The following is a 12,942-nucleotide window of genomic DNA, read 5'->3' as shown; positions in this document are numbered from 1 at the left end:
GAAATCATGAACCCCCATTGCCAAATTTGGTACTTCCCATCTTTGTCAACCCTACTTTTTTTATTTTATTTTATGGCATCCACCATTATTTGGCACAGTATTTATCTAATAAATTATCTTGATTATGGTTTGTTATCTCACCCATTAATGTATAAACTCCACAAGGGGAGAGAAATTTGCCTTTTTTCAATGTTATATTCAATTGGCTTAAGACCGTTCCTGGCACATAGAAGGCATTAACAATTTTTTTTGAACAAGTTATTGGAAACCAGCTTCTAGTGGAGACCTATAGATGTTAAAAATATCTGGGATTCAGTGACATAATTATTATATTTTTTGCAAGATAGCTCCTTGACCCACACACCTTTAAAAGGTAGCATCCAAAAAGGAAGTCCTGGGACTTTTACTTCACTTTGCTTCTGAATGACCAATTAGCCCTTCAGGGGCCCTATCTTCATCACTATTCAGTTCAGTCTCCTTCCATCCAAGCAGAGAGGTTAGGACTCAGTTTTCTTGCTTGGTATCACTCTGTTATTCAGTATAAGTAGGGCAATTACTTTCATTTTTATTTCATATGAGGATGTCCCATCTAGTCAGTTGTTTGAGAACAAGAACAGCAGATGAGCAGCTGTGGTGGCAATGGCAGCGACAGCAGCACCACAGTAGCAGCCTCTTTTTTGTTCTGCCCAAGCCACAGTTCCTGGGGGATAAAAAAATTTGTGGCAGCTTGAAGTTGAGGCCATTATCAAGTGATGGAACAGGCTTTAAAAAGCTACATGAGGCTCTAAATCCAATGATTCAATCTTTCAGCAACCCTGAGATACTGGAGGAAATCCAGCTCTAAGCCCCCACTTTTTGGTTGCCAACCCCATCAACAGCGGTCTCTTTGTTTTTATGAGCCTGAATAATTATGCTGTGGCAAATGCACCCTTTCATTATTTCCTTCTTTTGAAAGGCTCCTTGGAGGATGAGTAGGCCAGATGGGCACAAAAGATCCACTCGCTCTTTTTTGTCTCAGAGCTGGTCTTACCATTCATAAATGTTTAATTTCAAATCTTACTGTTTCTGCTCAAAAGATGCTCCAGAGGTACTGGGTCTCGTTCTAACAGATTTTCTAGCCCCAAGCTCATCACCATCACTTGACTAAGAGATTAGTTAAAAAGAGAAATAATTACCTAAAACCTTTGTACTTTTGTTGATCAATGTCAACCGGTTAAATTAAATTTTCTAAAACAGAACAAAGAACAAAAACTGATATCTTAGAATCCTGGGAACCAGAGAAGACATCAAGAAGCCATTCTCACCATTCTTCTGCTTTCAAGAGTAGGACAAGTCAGATGGGCAAGAATTTCTTTTATTTAGTAAAATAATGTAAAAACAATTTTTAGCAGTAGTAATTGTGCAGCCTATTCTTACCCTTATGTTGAGAGTCAAAATGGTGCTTCCCTCCAAGAACAAAAATTTCAAACCCATTAGGTAAGGCTGGCAACTCCACCATCCACCCTTCTTTAACAAAGTCAAGTATAAAGTCAACTCCATGCATCTGGAAACCTTCTTTTTCCAATGAAATTTAGCATTTATTTTTTATTTTACACAGTTAAATTGAGATTTAACTGACATGTAACACTAAATAAGTATAAGATGCATATCATAATGATTTGATATACAATATGTATATATTGCAAAATGATTATCATGATAAATTTAGTTAACAGCCATCATCTCATATAATTATAACATTTTTCTTGTGATAAGAACTTTAAATATCTACTCTTTTAGTAATTTTCAAATAAGAGTACATAGGTTTCAGGTAAACATTTCTATAGCATTTGAACTGTTGATTATGTTGTACAGCAATTACACCAGGTCAAATCATATTCTGTTATGGTAGATTTGTCCTTCTTTACTTCCTTTCCCCTCCCACTTTCCCCAACCCCCTCTCCTTGGTAACCACTTCAATTTTTTCTTTGTCCATGAGTCTCAATTTTATATTCCTCTTATATGTGAAATCATATAGTTCTTAGCCTTTTCTTATTTCACTAAGTATAATGTTGTCAAGGTCCATCAGCATTGTTGTAAATGGCAGTATATCATCATTTCTTGTAGCTGACTAATATTCCAATGTATATATGTAAAATATCTTCTTTATCCAATCCTCTATCAAAGAACTCTTTGGTTGTTTCCATGTCTTGGCCACTATGAACAATGCTACGATGAACATGCGGGTGCACGTGTCTTTACATACCAATATTTTCAAGTTTGTGGAGTAGACACCCAGATTGCTGGGTCATTAAGTAATTCTATTCTTAATTTTTAAAGGAACCACCATACAGTCTTCCATACTGGTTGTACAAATTTGCATTCCCCTCAGCAATGAATGAGGGTTTTGTTTTTCTCCACAGCCTCTACAGCACATGTTATTATGTGTCTTGTTGATAGTAGACAGTGTAACAGCTATAAGGTCCTATCCTTGCATTTCTCAAATAGCTAGTGAAGATGAGCATCTTTTTATATATCTATAGGAGAAGTGTCTATTCAGGTCCTCTCCCCATTTTTTAATTCGATTGTTTGGTTGTTGCTGAGCTTTGTGAGTTCTTTACCTACTTTGGATATTAACCCCTTATTGGAGCTGTTGTTTGCAAATATCATCTACTCTCCCATTTAGTTGGCTTCTTATTTGTTTTGTTGTCAGTTTCTATTGCTGTGGAGATGCTTTTTATTTTGATGTAGTCCCATTATTTATTTATGCTTTTACTTCCTTTGCCTTTGGGGTCAAATTTATAATTATTCTCTACAGCCAAGGTTCATGAGTTTAGTATGTATGTCTTTTTCTGTAATTTATTGTTTCAGATCTTATATTTAGGCCTTTGATCCAATTAATTTTTGTGCAGGGTGGCAAACTGTAGTCAAGTTTCATTCTTTTGCTTGTGGTTTTCTAATTTTCCCAGCACCACTTACTGAAGAGGCTTTTTTTTTTCTCCATTGTATGTTTTTGCCTCCTTTGTTGAAGATGATCTGTCTATATATATGTGGTTTTACTTCTGGGTTCTTGATTCTGTTCCATTGGTCTGTCAATACAATGCTGTTTTGATTATTGTGGCTCTATAATATAAGTTGAAGTCAGGTAGCATGATATCTCCAGTTATAAACAGATGAAAACACAATCATTCTTGGAGATTTCAACACACCACTGACAGCTCTAGATAGATAATTCAAACAGAAAATCAATATAGAAATGTTAGCCTTAAACAAAATACAAGACCAAATGGACATAATAGACATTTACAAGACATTTTATCCCAAAAACATAAGATTATACATTCTTCTCCAGTGTGCATGGAACATTCTCAAGGATAGACCATATATAGGGCCACAAAACTAACAACAAATTCAAGATGATTAAAATTATACCAAGCATATTTTCTGACCATAAGACTATGAAATAAGAATTCAACTGCAAAAAAGAAGTAAAGAAATGCACAAAAATGTAGAAATTAAACAACATACTTTTAAAATGACTGGGTCAAAGAGGAAATAAAAGCAGAGATCAATAGATATATACAGACAAATGAAAAAGAGAACATGACACATTAAAATTTCTGGGATGTAGTGAAAGCATTAGTAAGAAAGAACTTTATATCATTACAGGATTATATAAAGAAAAAATAGAGTTCCCAAGTAAATAACCTAACATCACATCTTAAAGAACTAGAAAAAGAAAAACAAAGGCAACCCAAAGGCTTACTTTCACCATGTACATAAGTTATCCTAAAATGGATTGAAGTCCTAAAGATAAGAGCTAAAACTGTAAAATTCTCAGAAAAAATACAAAAGTGAAAAGCTTCATGACATTGGATTTGGAGATGATTTTTTTGGTATAATTGCAAAAGCATATGCAACGAGAGAAAAAATAGATAAATTAGACTCCATAAAAATTAAAATTTTTGTGCTACAAAGAATACCAGCAACAGAATGAAAATGCAAACCATGAAATACGAGAAAAAGCTTTGCAAATCATATATCTAGTAAGGGGTTAATATCCAGAATATATTTTTAAAAAAGCTAACAACCTAACTCAAAAATGGACAAAGAACTTCAATTGCTCAAACGAAGTTATTCAAATGCCTAATGAGCACATGGAAAAGTTTTCAACCTTGTTAATCATTTGAGTAATGCAAACTAAATCACAATGAGATTATACTTAACACCCATAAGAAAGAACAGAAAATGACAAATGCTGGTAAATGATGTGGAAATTTGTAATCATTACACATTGCCAGTGGGAATGTAAAATGGTGCAGACACTGTAGAAAATAGTATAGTGGTTTCTCAAAATATTAAATATGGACTTACCATATACTTCAAAAATTCCACTTCTAAGTATATACTCAAAATAATTGAAAGGAAGGACTTGAACAGATATATGTATATCAATAATCATAGCAGCATTATTCACAGTAGTCAAAATATGGGCCCCACCCAAGTATCCATCAATGGATGAATAGATGAACAAAATGTGGTACAGTCACACAGTGGAATATTATTCAGCCTTAAAAAAGAATGAAGGTCTGTTGATGTTATAACATCAAATAACCTTGAAAACATTATGCTAAATGAAATAAGCCAGACACAAAGGAGAAATATTATATGATTTCACTTATATGAAATACATAGAATAGTCAAGTCCATAAAGAGAGAAAGTAGAATAGTGACTGCAGGGGCTTGTGGGAAGGGCATTGGGGATTTATTATTTCATGGATGCAGAATAGTTTACAATGATGAAAAAGTTCTGCAGATGGATATTGGTGATGAATATTGGAGATGGATATTAATGCCATTGAATGCAATTAATGCCATTGACCTGTACACTTAAAAATATTTAACATGGTAAATTTTATGTTATGTATATTTTATCATAAAAACCAAATTCAAAAATCTTTTGTCTGCAAAAATGTTCCCATCCAGCCACATTTATATTGACCTTATCCCAATTTCCTACTACCCAGGATTAGGTAGCATTTCTCCAAATGCCCCAAACCTGGCCCAAATCAGTTAAATTGCCATGACACCAAGTTACTGGAAATAATCTGTTTGTAGATATAATTTTCCCAGAGACTGGAATGTCCCTAGTAATGCCACCATGAATCACACAGCTCTGTAGTTTCCATGTAGTACAAAGGATTCCTGAATGTATGTTGACAAATCTCTCTTCTCTACATCCATTTTGTTGCTGATGAAAAATTCATTATTACAATTTATATAATATTTTAGAATTTACATAGCACCATCTCACTTAAAATCTTACATTTGATAAAAACCAAAAACACTGATGAAGCTGAGTATTTTGTCACCTTATTTTACACATAAATAAAGTAAGGCTCAGAGTGGTTGACTTGCCCAAGTTCCCATAGCTACTAAGTAAAGGAACTGGGACATCTTGAATCCAGACTTGTCTCCTGAGATTTCTCACTACTTTATTGTTTCACAAGCACATGGCTATCAACATGTTGAAAACTCAGCTCATTAGCTCCTCCCCCAACCTGTTTCTCTTCCTGTGTTCCCCATTTTAGTAAGTGAGACTGTCATTTTGGCCAAAGTAGAAAGCTAAGAGTCATCATTGATACATTTATTTTCCTTATCCCCCTCATAGCCAATCTGTGACTAAGTCTGTAAATTCTATCTCCTAAAAAATTCTTTAAAATAAATTCACTCTCTTCACCCCTACCAACCACCTCCTTAGTTCAATTCATCATTTTTTTCTCATCTGGACTCCTGCAATAGTTTCCTAAAGAATCCATTTTCCAAAGATTATCCAGAGTAATCTTTCTAAAATTAAGTTTGATTATGTTCCATCTGGAGTTTTGTCATTTTTGTTGTTGACAGTGAAGTCTTTTTTTTAAAAAATAAATATTTAAATACACACACACACATACATATATGTGTACATAATACAAATAAAAACAGAACTGTCTTATTGAAATCAGAGTCAGAGGCCTGGGTCTTTGAATACTGCCTGTCTTCTAGCCTCTGTGATGCACCAAAGGCTATGGAGAGCAGGGGTTACCAACCACTAATCTTATATGTTAAAGATTTCTAGCATGGCTTAAGAAGTTAAACATTATTAAACATTTGTTTACCTCTTTAGCTCCATTCTTCACTCCAGCTAAACTTTTTTCTTCCATATTTGTTAGGATAGACTAGGTTACTCTGCAGTAACAAACAAGCAAACAAACTCTAAATCTTAGTGGGTTTTTTTTAAGTTTATTTCTCACTCCTTCTGCTTGTTTTTTGCCAGTCAGCAAGGACTCTGTTCTACTCCATTTTCATTCTGGAACAAAGGTTGATGGAACTTATATCACTTGGAGCATTGCCTGTCACCATATCAGAGGGAAGATAGCCTAATGACTCACTCTGGCAATTAAATGCTCAGCCTGAAAATTACAAGCTTACTTCTACTTATATTTCATTGGCTTTCTCTGCACACAAGAGTGGGGGGGGGCAGAAAATGCAATTTTACCATGTACTCAAATAAATAGGGTGAGAGAAAACTGGAAATTTTGGCAAAAACACCACAGTCTACCACACCTTCCTACCCTCTTTTTAAACCACAATGAGCTATTGATGTTTGTGAATGTGTGTATGCAGTTCTTTTTAAGCCCCCTCCTTCAATTCTTCTGGCAAGTTTATACTTAATATTCTTGTTTCAGTACAAGCAATATGCATCTGAGGAACCCTCTTCTGTCTCATACATTCTCAATTCTCTATTACCATACCAGGTTGAGTGCTTCTCCATTGTACTTTCCAACACTCGGTGCTACCTTCCAGCAACAATCATATCTCAGTCTCTAAATGTAATTGCTTAGATAGTATGTTTCTTAACCCACAATATTGTACATTGCCTGATGTAAATGACTATATCCCCAGTGCCTAGAGTGCTTTCTGATACATTGTAGGTTCTCAATAATGGTGGTATGAATGACTATTTAGAGCTTCATCTCCTTGGCTGAATTTTTTGCCCATTTGGCATACCAGGCTTTATAGACCAGAAGAAATGAAGCTGAAAACTGCTTTCTACTGTGTGTCTCAGGGGATCTGAAACAGGCCTTAAAAAGGTGTGTATGGCATTTGAAACTTCAGCTTCATTACTTCCTTGGGTATGTTAACTAGGGCTAACGAGGAAAAAATGGCTCTTCAGCAATTTTTATAATACTAAGTGAAGACTGCCATGGAATTCAGTCTCTTCCATAGGCTTTGATAAGGAATTTCTAGCAGCCAAAAGATATAGGATTTGGAAAGTAGAGTTGAAACTGATGTTGTAAACTCTTGATATTTTGGGATTTGGAGATTTCTTAGCAAATTGAACATTAAACATCTGGACTGTGCTTGCTTTTAGTTAGGAATATAGATGTGCAACTCAGGGCATTTATTTACGAATCTTTACTAGAACTTATTTTGCCTCTTTAGTAACAAAGAGCTCCCTCCAAGGGCAGGACTCAGATAAAATGACAGCTGTAAAGAACTACTCAAAATTATTAGTTATTAGAAAAAATATAAGTTAAAATAAGCAGCTTTCAGACTGGCAAAACTTAAAACACTGATCATGTACTGATAAGGATATGGTGCTATAAGAACCATTGTGTTCTGCATAATGAAGACTGGTTTAGTGATTCTGGAAAACAACTTAGTATTGGTCATTCACTCAAAGGATGTGTATTGAGCACAATCTATGTGTTAAGTATTGTTTTAGGTGCTTCGGATATAAGCAGTGAAAGCAATCAAAAACCTGTTAAATTCTTATTACAATAATTACTTATTATAAAAATACATCAATTATTTAGTTTATTAGTTATAATTCCTAAGAAAAAATTAAAGAAAGAAAGAGAGATATAAAATGTAACATGGGGGCCCTGGCCGGTTTGCTCAGTGGTAGAGCATAAGCCTGGCGTGCAGGAGTCCCAGGTTCTATTCCCGGCCAGGGCACACAGGAGAAGTGCCCATCTGCTTCTCCATCCCTCCCCCTCTCCTTCCTCTCTGTCTCTCTCTTCCCCTCCCGCAGCCAAGGTTTCACTGGAGCAAAGTTGGCCCGGGCGCTGAGGATGGCTCTGTGGCCTCTGTCTCGGGTGCTAGAATGGCTCTGGTCACAACAGAGCAATGCCCCCGATGGGCAGAGCATCGCCCCCTGATGGGCATGCTGGGTGGATCCCAGTTGGGTGCATGTGGGAGTCTGTCTGACTGCCTCCCGTTTCCAACTTCAAAAAAATACAAAAATAAATAAATAAATAAATAAATAAATAAATAAATAAATAAAATGTAACTAACATGGGGGTTGAAATTGAAGAAATGGTGACCAAGGAAGGCCTCGCTATCTTGAGGGTCATTTAGCTTACTTAGTCACATTAAATATTAACATATCCAATGTCTCAACAATTCTGCTCCTGAGTAGATATATCTAGGAAAATTCCTATACAAGCCCTTAGAATGGCAAGTATAAAGATGCTTGTGGGAGTGCTATTTGTGGTGGTGGACGGATAGTATAATCTCAGTGGGAACTCTTTTTTTTTTTTTTAAACATATATATATTTTTTAATTAATTTATTTATTTTATTTATTCATTTTTAGAGAGGAGAGGGAGAGACAGAGAGAGAGAGACAGAGGAGACAGAGAGAGAGAAGGGGGGGAGGAGCTGGAAGCATCAACTCCCATATGTGCCTTGACCAGGCAAGCCCAGGGTTTCGAACCGGCGACCTCAGCATTTCCAGGTCGACGCTTTATCCACTGCGCCACCACAGGTCAGGCCTCAGTGGGAACTCTTGACTGAGAGAGTGGATAGGTAAAATGTGGTGGATGCAATGCCATGTAGTATTATGCAACACTTGGAAAATTCAGATTAAATATACACATAGCAACATGGACTGGCCTAGAAACATAATGCTAAATGAAAATAGTAAGAAACAAAGTGATATATATAACAGTACTACTTATAAAAAATATGTGAACATGAAATAATACACACCTTGAAAGAACACATTCAAATACAGAAGCTACAACTGAAACATTAGAATGGCTATGGACATAGGGAGAAAGAAAGGAATGGGAATGGCTTATGCAGTTAAACACAAGATAAAATGAACACAATCTAAAATATATGGATTTGGTGTTTAGAGAATACAGATATTTATAGTCTTTGAGTCAAGTGTCTCTAACACTATGCAAGAGTGTAGCCTTATTCAATTCACTTGACTCGTCTGGGCTTCAGATTCTTTGGCTATATGGAAACAATATATACAGTCTTAGATAATTTTCAGGGTTGTTACAAAGAACTAGTATGCTAATGGACAAGAAAAGATTTAGACAAGCTTAAAGCAAAACCAAGTAACAATAATTGTTGCATAAAGTAGCTTTTTCCTATTTGCCTTCCCACCAAGCATTTCCACTTTCTCCCTTCTGATTCTCATTTGAGTATACCTGTGGTTTTGAGAGTTGAATCTATCCCAGGTCAAATGCATGGCCTAGGATAAGACAGTTACTCATTTCATCCCCTTGCCACAATGATTGGTTTGGGATGGACAGTATACCCAAGCTGTTCAAATCAGACCAAATATCCAGACTTCAGCTCAGAATACTGGAGAGAAAGGGGCTTCTTCTTCTTTATTTTTTTTTTGACATCAATGGGGTAGAACCTGGCCCTGGAAGTAGTAGCCAAATCCCTCTTTAGACCAAGAAGGAAGAATCTATCTGAAAACAGAGCCCTCACTAAGGAAAACTAGAAAAAGAAAACTAGAGAAAGAAAGAGACTGGGTGAGCAGAATAAACTCACTGGAAGCTGGGTCTGCCTTTGAAATATACAGTTACATTGGCAAATAGTTCTTTTTCGAGGGGCCAAGATAATTTAAATTGGGATTTTAGTGACTTGCAAACAAAGAATACTATCCTAACTGATATATTGTTGTTTATCTTTATCTATTCTTACAAATGGACATGAAACTTCTTAAAATACAGCAAAGCAATAAGCAAAATAGGTGGGTCCTGAGGTTGGATTGGTACACATCTCTACACCAGATGGAAATTTTCTCTAGAAAGTGCCCTGAAATGGATTGTTAAAGGTTTTCAGCAGTTCTATACTGCAAATTATGTCAGATGCTCCTACACTGAAAAATGAAAAAAGATATCCTCTTTCATACATTTGTTTCCTGATCTGTAGTTGACAAGAGAAATAATCCTGGAAATAAAAATTGCTGCAGATGCCTGATAATTCCATTCCGTTAGCCACATGTGACAAAATGGAGACCTGGTTTGTAAAGAATGCCCCTCCAGAGAATCATGGACTTTACAATTAAATGACACAGAGAAGCATGAGGAGCTTCATCCCAGTGCCTCTGTTTAGCACAGCTTTTTAGATTCTCAAGAGTGAATCGGAAGTAAGTGCTTTTGAAATGAAATAGCAGTCAAAATGCTTACACAAAAGAGTTAACATTCATCATCCAATTTCTGTTTCCCTTTACTAGCCTTGCCTTCTAGACAGAGTCCTTCAACACTCGCTAGCATTCTTTGTACGGTTGATTTCACAGATTTGCGGTAGCCAGGCAGGAAGAGAGAAGAACAAACCTCCAGAATGGCAGCACTTTCTTGTCACCAACATCATTAGACTTGTCCAGGATGCTTATTGTTGTTACTGGGCTTGATGAAGAATACAGAAGTTTGAGATTTGGGTCATACTCTTATTCAACAGAGTGCTTAATTAGAAAGACAGGAAATAGAGAATCACTTATCATACTCCCTCCAAAAACATAGTTTTCACCTAATTTACTCCTAGGCATCTTCAGCTCCAATACCACTTTTTCATAGATACCTTCTTTGATGAAATCTCTATACTGCAAACTCTAATAGCTCCATGTAAATATTCTATGTAGCACTGATCCCATTTACATTTTACACTTACTGTATGCTTTTTAGATTAAAATAATTATCTCCCACTAGACTCTAAGATCATTGGGGACAAAGATGACCTAAGTGTTTGTTGTTTAACAAACACATTTATAATTTTTACTATATGTCAGGCATTTTTCTCAGCAGCTTGTAATATTAACTCATTTAATTCTCACAGCAACTCCATGAGTCATTATTATTGCCATATATGAGGAAGAAACAGACCCCGAGATACAGAGTAACTTTTCCAAGCTCAAAAAAAAAATAATAAATTGATTCTAAAATGGTAATGGAGTAAGCAGATGTCCCAACTGCCACCTTCCAAGACCAAATTGGATTAAAACTAAATTTAAGAACAATCATCTTGAAAAACCAACTTTGGAATAAGTGAAGAGGAATCCATAACCAAAAAGTCACAGAAGCTACACCAAGACTGGTAGGAAGGGTAGAGATATGGAAAGGGCAACCCCACTCCTAGGAGCAAATGACAGCTGAGGGTCCAGAGGAATTCTCAGTGGCAAGGAGATTTTCCTTGAGAGGTGAGGGTCCTAAGACCCGGGTCAGGTGCCCCAGCCTGGAGGAACAGGACTTAGAAGAGGTGCCCACAGCATTTCATTGTGAAAGAGGCAAGGTTTCTGTTTCTGAGAGAGATGAGAGCTCTCAGAGAAAGGCTCAGATTAAAGGACCCACATAGAAAATCTCGTTCACAGCCACTTACCCTGGGCTTCAGTGGAGGAAGGGTTGAGAGGACTAGAGTTTTGAAAGGAGTGTAAAATGGCTGGCCTGGGGAGAGTTGTGGTGGGGAACACCCACTGGAACCCCTGTGCTGAGTCATACTCCAATACTGCAGTCTCTATCTTTCTTGAGTGAAGTCCCCTCCCCACAGCAACAGCCTGGGGGAAAGCAACTGCACCACTCTTGGTAATCTCTCCTACCCCACCTTACTGAGACTGGGTCCTTCTGAGAAGTAAATCAGGAAGCAGGGGGCACATCAGTGACTCAGTTTTCTGGTGTTGAGGCCGGAGCTTTCCTCCACACTCTCCCAAGAATAAGATTGCTGCTTCTGCCTCATAGAAGACTCAGTAGAAACTGTCCAGACTGTGGGCAGACTAAATATTTAGATTTTAGAGGCCACACCCACTGGCCACACCCTAGTCATATCTGTGAAAAAAGTCAGGACAAACTGAAACCAGGGACTGAAGGGTGGGAACCACACCCACTACTTCTCCTACTCCCTGAATAGCCTCAGGCTCTAGACTCTAAGGAGGTTTTCTTTCAGTGGCCAAGCCCAACAATTAACTAGCAGACAGAGGCAGCAGAAGGTGAATCTCAGGAAACCTAGGGCCTTTTGCTGACTTTCCCCCATGCCCAGTGTGGGTAAAAGCCAGACTAGAGTATACAATGGAGTAAGGACAATCTCTTCAATAAATAGTATTGGGAAAATTGGAAAGGTACATGAAAAAAAATAAAACTAGACTACCAACTTACACCATTCACAAAAGCAAACTCAACATGGACAAAAGACTTAAATGTTAGTCACAAAATCATAAAAATCTTGGAAGACATCATAGACAGTAAACTCCCCAGTATCTCTTGAAGCAATATTTGCAATATATCTCTGTGGGCAAGTGAAATAAAGGACAAAATAAACAAATATGCCTATATCAAACTAAAAATCTTGTGTGTGTGTGTGTGTGTGTGTGTGTGTGTGTCAGAGACAGAGAGAGAGAGACAGAGAGGGACAGATAGGGACAGACAAACAGGAAGGAAGAGAGATGAGAAGCATCAATTCTTCTTTGCGGCTCCTTAGTTGTTCAGTGATTGCTTTCTCATATGTGCCTTGACTGGGGGGCTACAGCAGACTGAGTGACCCCTTGCTCAAGCTAGTGAGCCTTGCTCAAACCCGATGAGCCCACGCTCAAGCCAGCGACCTCAAGGTTTCAAACCTGTGTCCTCTGCATCCCAGTCTGATGCTCTATCCATTTAGCCACCACCTGGTCAGGCCAAACTAAAAAA

Source organism: Saccopteryx bilineata, chromosome X (assembly GCF_036850765.1).
Source record: "Saccopteryx bilineata isolate mSacBil1 chromosome X, mSacBil1_pri_phased_curated, whole genome shotgun sequence".
NCBI classification, from domain to species: domain Eukaryota; kingdom Metazoa; phylum Chordata; class Mammalia; order Chiroptera; family Emballonuridae; genus Saccopteryx; species Saccopteryx bilineata.
Note: the sequence above shows the minus strand (reverse complement) of the source record.